We start from the raw sequence: 15,068 nt of genomic DNA, 5'->3' as shown, positions 1-15,068 counted from the left end.
AGGATACTTAGTAGTGTGGAGGAGATCCCTGAAAATTGCCGAATAGGTAGATAGGGTAGTTAAGCAAACTTATGGTTGCTAGCTTTCATTAGTCGAGGAATGGAGTTTAAGAATAGCGAGGTAATGATGCAGCTCTATGAAGCTCTAGTTCGGCAACACTTGGAGTACTGGTGCCCAGTTCTGATTGCCTCACTATAGGACGGATGTGGAAGCATTGGAAAGGGTACAGGGGAGATTTACCAGGATGCTGCCTGGTTTAGAGAGTATGGATTATGATCAGAGATTAAGGGAGCTAGGGCTTTAATCTTTGGAGAGAAGGGGGATAAGAGGAGACATGATATAGAATATATTAAGAGGTATAGATAGAGTGGACGGTCAGCGCCTCTTGCCCAGGGCACAACTGCTCAATACAAGAGGACATGGCTTTACGGTAAGGGGTGGGGTGTTCAAGGGGGGTATCAGAAGTAGGTTTTTCACTCAGAGAATGGCTGTTGCGTGGAATGCACTTACTGAGTGAGTGGTGGTGGCAGATACACTAGTGATATTTAAACGCCTACCAGACAGGTATATGGCGGAGTTGAAAGTGGTGGGTTATATGGGAGGCAGCGCTTAAGGGGTCGGCATAACATTGTGGGCCGCAGGGCCTGTACTGTGTTGTATAACACTGTGTTGTATGTTCTATAACACGAACACACCCCAAACCGTGATAAAACACGGTCATTACCGAAACGCAATCAAGACTCATGCTGATACCGACACGAAATTCACCATAGCATCAACAATGTTGCTACCGTAGCACGGTCACGACCTTCAACGAGACACAGATATACACCTGACCGCGACACTGATACGACTATCGCCAAGACACGCATGAGGCTTTCGCACTGACCGCAAAGTACCCCTCACTAAAATCGACATGCCCCTGACCCTGTTACTGTTAAACTGCTTAAGTGACACCAACACGCCCGTCAGCGTGACACTGCGGTACCGTACACCGTGACACCTTCACGCTCCTCACCGTGACAAAGACTCACACGTCACTGTAGCACCCTTTACCGTGCTAAACGTCCTTCACCATCTCTCTTAGTATCACAGATTCGTCAGACTAAGGTCACCTGCGACCGAAACTGTCATGCGATAAACTCAACCGTTGAATCCAAGGCTTTTCCGTTCAACTCTAATCTATCCGATCTTAACCGACTGCACAGCGATCTCCATCACCAGTTCACTGAGATGGAAACGAAGTACAGATCTGTCAATGAAACCAAGGCTCAAATCTGTGAATTATTGACCAGCAGAAGAGGTGAGGCATCATCCCCCTCTTTCAACTGCTCCTCATCACAGGGCAGGCATGGAGAGAGGGAGCGTCACTCTGTGTCTGACTCCCGGAGTGTGTAATGGGATCGTAGAGAGAGAGCGTCTGTGTCTGGCTCCGGGACTGTGTGAGGGGACAGTGTGGAGGGAGCATCAGTCTGTGTCTGAATCTGGGAGGGTGTAATGGGACGGTGTTGAGGGAGTATCACTCTGTGTCTGACTCCCGGAGTGTGTAATGGAATCGTAGAGAGAGAGCGTCTGTGTCTGACTACAGGACTGTGTTCGGGGACAGTGCAGAGGGACGTTCATTCTATGTGTCACCGGATTGTGTGATTGGATGTTTTGCAGCGAGTCTGAACCCGTCAGTGTGCCATGGGAGAGCATGGGCGGAACTTCGCTTTGTGTGTGAGCACAGCTGAGCGTGATGGGACGGTTGAGAGAGAGCTTCACCCTATGACTCGCCAGGAGGTGTCTGATGTACGGAGGGCGTAAGGACGGAGATGTACACTGTGATAGACTCGGGAGTGTGCACTGGGATGATGTGGAGGCATCTTACCTCTGTGTCTAACCTCGGGACAGTGTTATTGGACGGTGTGCAGGGAGCTTCGCTCGTTTTCTGACCCCTGTGTTGTGTGATGTCACCGGGTAGAAAGAGCATCATACTGTGTCTGACCACGGGAGTGTGCGGCGGGATTGTTCCGAGGGTGTTTCATTTCCTATCTGACCACGGGGAGTGTGTTGGGGAAGTGTGGAGGGAGATTCACTGTGTGTCTGTCCCCGCGAGTGTGTGATGGGGCGGTGTGGAGGGAGATTCACTCTGTGTTTGATCCCGGCAGTGTGTGATGGGGCGGTGTGGAGGGAGATTCACTGTGTGTCTGACCCCGCGAGTGTGTGATGGGGCGGTGTGGACGGAGACTCACTCTGTGTCTGACCCCGCGAGTGTGTGATGGGACGATGAGGAGGGAGCTTCACTCTGTGTCTGACCCCGGGAATTTGTGATGGGACGGTGAGGAGGGAGCTTCACTCTGTGTCTGACCTCGGGAGTGTGTGATAAGACAGCGAGGAAGGATCCACTTTCTGTGTCTGATCCGGGAGTGAGTCAGGGGACCGGGAAGGAGTGTGTTTCATTCTGTCTTGACCAAGTGTGTGTGATGGGACGGTGAGGAGGGATCCTCTTTCTATGTTTGACTCACAGCGGATGTAGAGGACCGTACGCAGGCAGATTCACTGTTCCTTCTTCCTATTTTCCAGTGCAAGAGTGTTCCCAGTCCTGGATCAGAAATGAAGACGTCTGTTATTTTATATCCACGTTCAACATTTCCTACGATGAAGCGAAACAGTATTGTTCGAACTCTGATTCTAAACTTCTTGAAATAAATTCAGAAGAAGAAGCGGTACGTGCCAGATCGATGGAAGATATATCCACACCAGAGAGAAGCTCCCTCCACACCGTTTGATCTCACAGGTCCGGTGTCAGACACAAAGTGAAGCTCCCTCCTTCTAGTCCCAGGACACACTCCAGGTGTCATAAACGGAGTGAATTTCCTCCACACCGTCACATCACACACTCTCCGTGTCAGACACAGAGTGATTCTCCCTCCACACCGTCCCGTCACAGATTTCCAGGGTTAGACACAGTTTGAAGCTCCCTCCACACCGTCACATCAGATACTCCCGTGGTCGTACACAGAGAGTTCGCTACATACGGCCTCATTACACACTCCCGGGTTCAGACACAAATTGAAGCTCCCTCCACACCGTTTGATCTCACAATTCCGGTGTCAGACACAGAGTGAAGCTCCCTCCACACCGTCACATCACACACTCCCGGGGTCAGACACAGAGAGTTCCCTCCATACGGTCTCATTTAACACTCCCGGATTCAGACACAGAGTGAGGCTCCCTCCACAGCGTGGCATCACATTCTCCTGTGGTGAGACACAGAATTAATCTCCTTCAATACCATCTCTTCAAACTCTCCAGGTGCCAGACAGAAAGGGATGCTCTTTAAATTTTGCTCGAAGTCAATCGTTAATGATAGCAATTTAATTTCACAGAATTTTGTTGTCAAAGCTGATCGCGACCAAGACAGTTCATACTGGATTGGAAAATGCAAAGACGGGTGAGATTTTGGATTTTTCATGTTTCTGAGAGAAAGTGGGTCGTTGGATTGATACAGGCTGCGAGAGGCGAGTGGGCAGTGGATTGATTTTGGGGACTGGCACAGGCTGCGGGAAGATTGTGTGCAGTGATATTAGTTTGTGGTCACACACGAGTTGCTAAAGGGAGTGGGCATTGGTACGAGTTTGGGCTCTGACAAGGGCTGTGGGGAGAGTGTGGGAAATCGGGGCATTTTGGAGACAGAGAAAGTTCTGCGGTGAAAGAATGGGCAATTGGATTTGTTTCGGGATCGACACGGACTGTTGGTAGAGAGTGTGCAGTAAAACTAATATAACTAATATAACAATTACAGCACGGAAACAGGCCATCCTTGCCCTGCCAGTCCGTGCCGAAAGCTTACTCTCACCGAGTTCCACCTACCTGCACTCAGCCCAGAACCCTCCATTTAATTCCTGTCCAAAACCTATCTATGTTTTTTAATGACCGAATCAAACCTGCCTCTACCACTTCTACTGAAAGCTCGTTACACACAGCTACCACTCTCTGAGTAAAGAAGTGTTGCCCTTAAAGTTTTGCCTGTGAACTCTCAACTTATGTCCTCGTGTTCGAATCTCCCATACTCTCAATGGAAAATGCCTATCTACGTCAACTCTACCTATCCCCCTCATAATTTTAAATACCTCTATCAATTCCCCTCTCACCCTTCTGCGCTTCAAAGAATAAAGACCTAACTTGTTCAACCTTTCTCTGTAACTTAGGTGCTGAAACAGAGGTAACATTCTAAAAAATCTCCTCTGTACTCCATCTATTTTGGTGACATCTTTCCTATAATTCGGTGAAAGAACTGTACACAAAACTCCAAATTTGGCCTCACCAATTTCTTGTACAATTTTGACATTACATCCCAACTCCTATACTCAATGCTCTGATTTATAAAGGCCAGCATAACAAAAGCTTTCTTTACCATCCGATACACATGAGGTTCCACTTTCCGGCCTCCAACGTGAGAAACAGTTATCCACCACTGCTCTCTGGCATCTCCCATCCAGCCACTGTTGAATCCATTTTACTACTTCAATATTAATACCTAACGATTGAACCTTCCTAACTAATATTCCGTGTGGAACCTTGTCAAAGGCCTTACTGAAACCCTTCTAGACAATTTCCACTGCTTTTCCCTCGTCAGCGTTCCTCGTAACCTCTCCAAAAAATTCAATAAGATTTGTCAAACATGACCTTCCAATCACAAATCTATGTTGACTGCTTCTAAACTGACCCTGTCTATCCAGATAATTACAGATACCATCTCGAAGACTACTTTCCATTAGTTTACCCATCACCGACGTCAAACCTGCACGCTGATAACTGCGAGGTTTACTCTTAGATTCCTATTTATACAATGGAACCACATAAGCAACACGCCAATCCTCCGGCACCATCCCCGTTTTCTAATGACATTTGAAATATTTCTCTCAGAATCCCTGCTATTTCTACACTAACTTATCAGGACCCGGAGACTTATCCACCTTTTGTATTCTTTAAAAGCTCCAGTACTTACACTTCTTTAATCATCATAGCTTCCATAACTATCCTACTTGTTTGCCTTATTTTTATAATTCAATAGCCTTCTCCTCAGTGAATGACGATGAACAGAAATTGGTCAAAATATCCTCCATCTCTTTTGGCTCCACAAATAGCTGTCCACACTGATTCTCTAACGGAAGAACTTCATCCTTCACTATCCTTTTGCTATTAATATAACTGCAGAAAGACTTTGGATTTATTTTCACCTTACTTGCCAAAGCAACCTAATATATTCTATTAGCTTACTAATTTCTTTCTTAAGATTATTTTTATATTCTTTATATTCTTCGAGCACCTCATTTACTCCATGCTGCCTTTATTTATTTTCGATTTCTCTCTTTTTCCGAATCAGGTTTCCAATATCCCTTGAAAACCATGGCTCTCTCAAACTTTTAAACTTTCTTTTCAACCTAGCAGGACCATAAAAAAATTCTGTACCCTCATATTTTCAACTTTAAATGACCTCCATTTCTCTATTACGATCTCCCCATAAAACAAATCGTCCCAATCCCCTCCATCTAAATCCATTCGCATCTCCTCAAAGTTAGCCTTTCTCCAATCAAAAATCTCAACTCTGTGTCCAGTTCTATCTTTCTCCATAATTATTTTGTAACTAATGGTATTGTGATCACTGGACCCGAAGTGATCCCCAAGTCATAGCTCGGTCACCAGACCTATCTCATTCCCTAACAGGAGATCCAACACTGCCCCTTCTCCAGTTGGAAACTCTATGTATTTCTTAAAAAAAAATCCAGCACACATTTTACAAACCTCAAACCATCCAGCCCTTTAACAGCATTGGCTTCCCAGTCTATGTGTGGAAAATTAAAATCGCCTACAATCACTACAAATACCTGCTATCTCCTTACACATTTGTTGCTCCAAATCTGGCTCCACATTGGGTGGCTGTAATTGTTACTACACTATTCCCATTCCTCAATTCCACACAGATAGTCCCCCTAGACGAACCCTCTAGTCTATCCTGCCTTGCCACCTCTGTAATATTTTCTTTGACAAGCAATGCCACACCTCCGCCTCTTGCCCCTCCGATTCAATCACACCAGAAGCAACGAAATCCACAAATATTTAGTTGCCAATCACACCCCTCCTGCAACCATTTTTTTCACTAATTGCTGCAACATCATATTTCCAGGTATCAATCCATACTATAAGCTCATCCAACTTTCTTACAACTCTGCTCTCATTAAAGTAGATGCATTTAAGAAACTCTCAAGCTCTTCCTCTCTGTTTATCCCTAACAGTGCAAACAACTTTATCTTTTTCCTCCTTCTCCCCTACATCTTTGGTCTGTGCGCTCCCCTTCTCTATCACCTGCTTATCCTTCCCACAGACTGGGTACTAGCTTTCTCTATTTGTGAACTAAACTCCTCTCTCCTAGTTTCTGCAAATTGATTCCCACCCCCAGCCATTCTAGTTTAAATTCTCCCCGGGAGTCTTAGCAAACCTCCCGGCCAAGATATTTGACCCCCCCCCCCCCCCCCGATTCAAATATAACCCGTCTTTTTTGTACAGGTCACGCCTGCCCCAAAAGTGGACCCAGTAATCCAGAAATTTGAATCTCTGCCTCCTGCTCCAATACTTCAGCCACGCATTTATCCTCTAATTCACATGTGTCAAACTCAAGGCCCGCGGGCCAAAACCGGCCCGCGGTGGAATTATCTTTGGCCCGCGAGATAATATCTAATTACTATTAAAGCTGGTCCCAGTGCCTATGGCGTATGATATGGCTAATGCTGAGTTTATTCAGGTACCAGGTTTTCAGGGTTTTTAGTGTTTATTCGGCAGTCTTGCTCGGCAGTCTTCTTCATAAGAAACGGAATTTGTAAAGTGAAACACTTTGTAGTTATAGCAGTGACTGAGACACATGAGAGCAGGCTGAAAAAACGGAGGCAACGAAAGCTGCGTTCGCACGCGTCCGACTGATCCGGCCCACATGAAGCTGCATTTTGCTCAATCCGGCCCGTGACCTAAAATGAGTTTGACCCCCCTGCTCTAATTCATTCCATCCCGACTGTCACTGTCGCGTGGCACAGGCCGTTTTCCCGTGATTCCTGTCTTTGCAGTCTTTCTTCTCAACTCCCTTCCTTTCTCCCTATCTTCGCCTTTCAGGACAATTTCACTTTTGCTACGTATGTCATTGGTACCTATATGTACCACGACCTCTGGTTACTCACTATCCCACTTCAGGATATCCTGGTCGTGATCAGAAATATCTCGGACCCTGGCACGATTGAGGCAAACTACCATGCGGGTCTCCTGACTGCGTCCATAGAATCGCCGAGCTGACCCTCTGACTATCGAGTCCCCTGTTAACACTGCTTTCCTCTTCCTTTCCCTACCCTTCTGAACGACAGGGCCGGACTCTTTGAGCCGGTGGCAAGGCCACTGTCGTTTCCCCCAGGTAGGTTGCTCCACCCCCCCCCCCCCAAGCAGTACTCAAACTGGAGTACTTATTGTCAAGGGGTACAGCCACTGGGGTTCTCTCTAGTACCTGACTCTTCCGCTTCCCTCCACTAACCATGACCCAACTGTCTGCCTCCCGTGGCCCTGGTGTGACCACCTGCCTGTAACTCATCTCTATCATCTCATCCCTCTCCCTGACCAGACGAAGGTAATCGAGCTACAGCTCCAGTTCCCTAACACGGTCCCTCAGGAGCTGCAGCTCAGCGCACCTGGCGCAGATGTACAGGCCCAGGAGGCTACGAGACTCCGGGACCTCCCACATCCGAAAACCGAGAACAACAAGCTGCCCTCACATTCATAATTCCCCCTTTTCCACAAATAGCAGGGAAAATTAAGAACTGAATCTACCTTGCCTCGCCCGTTTCCGCCTAAGCCCGTTGAGGCAAAGCCCTTAAGCCTTCACTCTGCTCCCGGCTCACACCCCTGCCGGCAAAACGACGCTGTCCGCTGTATAAAGCTGTGTTCATTTTAAATCTTCCCCGCTTCACTGCCTAACGTCACACGCCTGCGCAGTCCCGTTTCTCTTAACTCTGATGAGAAGAAGAAAAAATCAAAATGGCTCCCGCCGCACTCCCGTTCTGATCCTCACACTTCCTTCTCCAAATGTGGAAACTGACACCATGGGCTGGGTGGGGACTCGCACGGGAACTTGAGGTGAGAGTGGGAAGTGCAAGTATTTTGGCGACTTGCGCGGGGCCGTGGGGAGAGAGTGGAGCTATGGAGTTCTTTTGGGAATCGACCCAGTTTGTGGGAGAGAGTGAGGCAGCGTGAGCACTTTGGGGCCTGGCACATGTCTGTGGGGAGAGCATGGGAAGCGGGAGATGTTTTGGTGATCGACACAGGTCTCAAAGAAGAGGGTTGAGCAGTGGGATTATTTCGGGGACCGGCACGGGGCTGTGGGGAGAGAGTCAGCCAGTGGGTGTAGTTTGGACTGACACTGATTTGTGGGGTGGGAGTGGTGAGTGTGAGTACTTAGGCAGAACACTCAGGCCTGTGGGGACACAGTAAAGAAGTGGGAGCATTTTGAGGACTGACATGGGTCCTTGGGAGACACTAGCGCTGGGCAATATTTTGGGGACAGACACGGGCCTGTGTGGAGAAGGTTGGGTACTTTTATTATTCTGGTCTCTGACACAGGGCTGCAGGGAGAGAATGGGTCACTGGGCTTATTCTGGGGACTGACACAGGGCTGTGCTGGGAAAGTGGGGTTTTGGGAGATGTTGGGGTGCCACAGGTCAATGGCGAGGGAGGGTATCAGTGGTTTCGGGGACTGACTGCTGGAGGTGCGTTGAAATTGTTTACCCCTCCTTGACAGGAAAGTGGCTTCGAATGTCATGTTCCGGATGTACGGTGGAGTCCCCGAGTGCGGTGTATGTAGATGGTACACTGAGCTTAAACACTGCAGTCAGGTTCGTTATCGCTTCATCTGTGAGAAGTCTGCACCTTTGTGTCCAGATATTTCTGAAGAGATCCAGGAACTCTGTCAACAACCAGTGGGACCGACTGGAATATAATGATAAAACCCTCTTTCTCCCCATTTCTTTTAACCTCTCACACTACCCCTTCCGCGCCGCTGCCCCTCACTCTTATCCTATTCTCCTCTGTCCTTCTATCGCAATCTTACTCATTATCTTGCTCTCTCTTTACCCTCGTCCCTGTAATGTCTCGCTCTCATCCCTCCCCATTCTCTCCTCCTCTATTTCATCTCCATTTTCCTCACCCCGCTTTCCTGCCTCCCTCTCCCCCAATTCCCCCTTCTGTTCCCGGTCTCTCTCTCAATTCTCTACTCTGTCTCTACCCACTCTCCCCATCCCACTCTGTCACTTTTATCTAACCCAACTCGCTCCCGGCTTCTGTCTGTAGCTACACTCACCTCAATCATGTGCGTTAATGTTCTCGATACCCCAGTCCTGGGGAAATAGAGTGCACGCATTCGCCTGATCTGTGTCCCTCCTGGTTTTGTACACCTCTGTAAGGTCACCGAATAATGTCTCAGAATTCCCAACCTCGCTCCATAACTCAGTCCCTCCTGTCCATGCAGCATCCTCGGAAATCTCCCTCTGCAATCTTTCCAGTTCGTTGAGATTTCTCTTAGAGCAAGGCAAGCAGAACTGAACTCCATACTCCAAGTGCGGCCTGACCGACGTCATCTGCAACTGCAACGTGACCTCCGACCCCCGTACTCAGTGTCCTGACTGATGAAGGCCAGCGTGTCAAATGTCCTGTCCACCGGCATCGCATCTTTTCTACCGGATTCACGGTCTGTTTTATTATCTGTGACTTAGACCACCTGACATTTGTTCTTTTGAAGAATCAGTAGGGCGCAAATATGTAAAATTATTGTCAAATGCAAAAACCTAATAAATGCCACAAAAATGTGGAGGTGGTACTGGTGCGTTCAAGAATATGCTGGCGGAGGGGAAGAAGGTGTTCCTGGTTCATTGAGTTTTTAGTCTCCTGTTCGTCGTCAGCCCTCCTTACCAGCCGACCATCCTCGTCACCGTCATCCACGACTTCCCCTACAGCCCTCCCCGTTTCCGCCACCGCCATCTTCTTCTACATACCCTGTCTCCATCACCCCTCCTTCCCATACACACCGTGCCTTCTCCGTTATCTCCTCCTTCCCCAACTCCTCTCCCAGTGTTCCTGTACCGCTCCATCCCCTAAAGGTCCTCCACGGTACCATTACCCCTCTCCCTTCTCTACACGCCTCCTTCTCTCTCTGTTGATATGGAAACGGCGAGAGGTAACGTATGTTTTTACACCACCCAGCCCCCTTCCACCAGATATCGATCTCCCGGTTCTGAGCCTCTGCACTGTTCTGTGTGAACAAGCCGATCGTTTGTTTCGATACCACTTCAACCCAGTGACTAACATTTCACCACCAATTCCGTGCTCCCACCAAAACAAGTCCCTCTTCCAATTCTCTCCTGTTCCCTGCACATCCACTGAAGAGAAACACACGCACATTCTCCGAGCCGGCACACAATTCAAGACTTCAGGAACGGCGGAGTTTTGGGGATTGGTGAGAGGGAAGGAGCTTCGGACATCCGAGTTTCTGAAGGGACCCGGGGGAGTGAGCTTAAATTTGTGTCTAAATCCGGGTGTGTGCGATAGGACGGTCCGGAGAAAGTGTCACCCAGTGTCTAGTGTCTAACTTCAGGAGTGCGTGACGGGACGGTGTGGAGAGATTTTCACTCACAGTTTTAATGTGTGTGTGTGTGTGTGTGTGTGTGTGTGTGTGTGTGTGTGTGTGTGTGTGTGTGTGTGTGTGTGTGTGTGTGTGTGTGTGATGAGCCGGACTCGAGGGAAAGATTGGCGGGAATTGGATTTGAGTGGAAATCAGAGAGTTTATCTGTTTATCTCTTTGAATCTTCAAAGAGGAGAGTCTTGAGTGAGGGAAGGCACATAAGTGTTGGTTGACTTGTTTTCAGTTTAATTATTGTTTTTTTTTATCATTATAATCGCAAAGTCAGAGCAGTAGCAATGTCTGGCAGGAGAGTTAAATACTCCTTTACGAGATGTGGGAAGGCATGGGGACCTCGAGAACCGCTGACAACTTCACCTGTAAGAAGGTCATCCAGCTGCACCTTCTAACACTCTGCGTTACAGAGTTGGAACTGGAAATGGATGAACTCGGGATCATTCGGGAAGCCAAGTGGAGATAAGGAGGACATATAGAGAGGTATTTACATAAAATGTGCAGGACACAGGAAACTGGGTGACAGACAGGAAGGTGAAAGGTATTAATCAGCCCGACCCAGTGCAGAGACCCCTTGTGGCCAGCCCGCTCAATAACAGGTAGACCACTTTGGATACTTCTGGATGGGAGGAGAGATGTGCAAATGACCAAGCAAAGTCTCACCGATCAGGTCTCTGGAACAGACTATGGTTCTGTGGCTGAGCAGGAAAGGGTTTAAAATGTGCCCAGCTGTATCGATAGGGTTATCTTTGTTAGGGGAACGGGAAAAAAATGGTACTGTGGACGAGAACGAGATTCCTCGATGGTATGCGGTCGTTATCGTCGCCAGTATTTAGGTAAGAAAAGGGAACGGGTTCTTCAAACTTATGTATGTGCATGTGTGGCCAAACTTAGAAAGAACATTCAGATTAAAATGTGGCTAACGAGTTAGGGTTGGAACGAGGACTTCAGATATGTGCATCACTGGGCTCTCTTCCTCGGAAAGTGCGGCCTCTACAGACGAGACAGTTTTATTTCACTTCAAGGCAATTCAATTTAAGTTTAATTTCAATTCCATCACACATGAATGTCCATGAATACAGCCAGCACCAAGCTGCAAAATACAATACCAACTGTCACACGAGGCACAGAGCACACTTGTGTGTAAAATTTAAAGATAGCAAGCATATGCAGGATATCAGTAAAATACTTCAACGCATTATGTACACACGCGAGCGCGCGCACACACACACACACACACACACACACGCATACACGCGTGCACGCGCCCGCGCGTACACGTATATATAAGCAGCTTGAGGTTCTGCGCACTATGAAAGCAACCGAAAACTACAAACTACAACAACTGAGCTTGCCTTCTGCCGAGCGAACACCGGGGGTAGTGCAGAGTCCTGCCGGGAGGCCGCGCCACACCGCCCCACGTTGTGCAGCTCCTTCATTTTCCCCGCCATCGAGCAATTCTCTCAGTTTACACCTGAACCGGAGTGGAACTAATGCCCCAGTAGAAAGGCTTGCCGTTAAAAAATGGTCGTTGTGGTTTTTTAAGCTAGAGTTGCAGGGGGATGATAACCAGAATGTTTGAACAGATAGTGGAGTCTTTGTTGGGGTAAATGTTGTCAAGACCTCAGACAAAGTCAGCAAGCAAAAGTTTGAGCCTGCTGGGACTTATGTTCTGAGCTGCGTACGTTTCAATGCAGGAAGTATTGTACGAAAGGCAGATGTGCTCAGGGTCGTGGCCAAAGACCGGAAGCATGATAGTTTAGCCATTAGTAAGACTTGGTTGCAGGAGGGGCAGTTCTGTTAGCTCAACCTTCCAGTTTTCCGCTGTTTTTTTCGTGCTAATGAATATATAATTTAGGCTGAGGAGAGGCTTTAAAGGTGGAAGTGGAAAATAAGAAGTTATGAACTCGTTCATGGGGCTCCATTATCGACCACCGAACAGTCCTGGGGATTTAGAGGAACACATCGGTGGAGAGTTCGGTGTCTGTTGTAAGAGACATCTGTTTGTGACATTGGGTGATTTTAACATTCTTGGTATTGACTGTGAGCCTCAGACTGTGAAAGGACCGCTAGGATAGTCTTCTTAATCAGTTAAAAAAGTTTCCTGAATCAGTGGATAGAAAGTCCCAATGAGAGAGTGCTATACCTGATCTCATCCTATCGAATAGGACACGCCAGGGGACAGAAGTTTGTGTCGGTGATCACTTTGCATCTAGTGATGGTAACGCCATTAGATACAATGTAATTATGGAAAAGGATAGGTGCAACCTCGAGTTAAATTTCTTTTTTTGAGGTTTATAATAATACAAGACGCAAGTAGACCAGATAGCTTGTATCTGTTACCCCCAGGGTGGAAATGTCTTATATCACAGAACCTGCATTCACGTGAGAAGAGGTAGGTTCAAAGGAGATGATGGTGGTAAGTTTTTGTTGTCACAGAGATTGGGGGGAGATTGGAACGTGCTGGCAGCGCTGGCGGTGGGGGGAGATCCATAGAGTCGTTTAAGTGGCTCTTTAACAGGCAGGTTGGTGTGCAGGGAATGGAGGAAGTCGGATGTTTTGTCGGCAGAAGGAATTCAGTTTAATAGGTATATCACAAATCTTGGACCGAAAGGTCTGCTCTGTTGTGTGATTTACGTTCTCTGCTCTGTAGAAAGAGCAGAGTGATTTGAGCTCATCGGGTGGGAATTGCTGGGGGTTGGGTAGAACAAGGAATTTGACGATTTGTCTACAATCAGAGGGAACGATCAATTCACAGACGGCATAGGCCGTGAAAAAGTCACACACCGACACCATCTTCGAAGGGACACTGAAAAACCCCTTACAGAGTTTCTGTGTCACCGACACAACCCTCGTCGTGATACCAACACGCCCCTCATCGTGACTCCCACACACTGACAGACCCTGCACTGCCACAAGGAAACTTCCTCGCTGTGTGCATAACATCTTCCCTCCACAAAACCCCTCCCCGAATCCGTCAAACACTCACTCTCCTACACTACTCCTCGACCCCGTCACACATTCCCTCCACTACATCACTCCCGTCTCCATCACCCGTCCTCCCTTACGATCTGCCCCGTCTCCGTGACACAGTCCCTACCCTGACCACATTCTCCATCTGTGTCATCCCCTACATTCACTACGCTCCTCCCCGTCCGCCTGACCCACCCCATCACTTAAACCCCAACCCGTCTTCGTCACCCTCTCCTTCACCTGCACTGCTCCCTGTCTCTGTCACACACTCCTCACACAACGCCGATTCACTTTCAGTCAGCCTCCCTCCCTTACAGGCTACCCCGTCTCCGTGACCCATTTGTTTTCCTGCATACGTCCCGTCTCCGTTATCCCCTAACTTCCTCGGGCACCCCCCACGTCTTCGTTCGTTCCTCAATCACCTAAAACTATCCCCATCTCTGTCACGGACCCATTAGCTTCCCTTACTGCGTTCACAGGCAATTGTGACTATGAGAGAGAAATAGTGTCTGTTACTACACTTCCCGCCTTCCACTGGATATCTATCACCAGGTCCTGAGCGTATCCACAACTATACCTGCACAGGCTGCCTTCTGGTTCCAACACCACTTGAATCAGTGACTGAAATCTCACCTCACTTACCCTGACCTCCCCTCTCCTCCCCTTCTTTCCTCTTCCATCAGCACTCCATCCAGTCACACACACACCACCTCCGAGAGTGACACATAATTCGGGAGTACTGGACCACCGAAGATCCGGGTTTTGGAGAGAGAGGAGACCGGGGTTTTGGGGGGGGGGAGGGGATGGAGGGAGCTTCGCGGTCGTCTCCAGCAACCCTCCGTCCCCTACAGACCATGCCATCTCCGTTATCTCCTCCTTCCCCATCTCCCCCCCCCCATCTCCCTGACCCGCTCAATCCCCTACACTCTCCACGTTTCAATCAACCGTGTGGCTCCTCTACACCCCTCGGTTCATCTGGAATTCTAGGGAGGAAGGGGGAGAGGTGATGTCTGGTGTTACAACACCCAACCCCCTCCTCCGGATGTCGATTTCTCGGTTCTGATCCCGTTCACTGCTCTGTGTGGACAGGCCAGTCTTGCGGTTCCACACCACTTTCTCCCAGTGACCACTATCTCAACACCACGTCCCTCCTCCCTTCCCCTCAACCTCTTCCACTTCTCTGCTCTTCCCTGCTGACCATCTGAACTCAAACACACGCAGAGTCTCCGAGACAGACACATAATGAAGGAAACTAGAACGGCAGAGTGCTGGGAATGGGGAGAGGAAAGCAGCTTCTGATCCCCGGAGTGTGTGAAGGGACCGGGGGGAGGGAGCTTCAATCTGTGCCTGACCCCGGGTCTGGGTGATGGGACGGTGTGTGGTGAATTTC

This window comes from Hemitrygon akajei, unplaced genomic scaffold (assembly GCF_048418815.1).
Source record: "Hemitrygon akajei unplaced genomic scaffold, sHemAka1.3 Scf000033, whole genome shotgun sequence".
NCBI lineage: Eukaryota > Metazoa > Chordata > Chondrichthyes > Myliobatiformes > Dasyatidae > Hemitrygon > Hemitrygon akajei.
Note: the sequence above shows the minus strand (reverse complement) of the source record.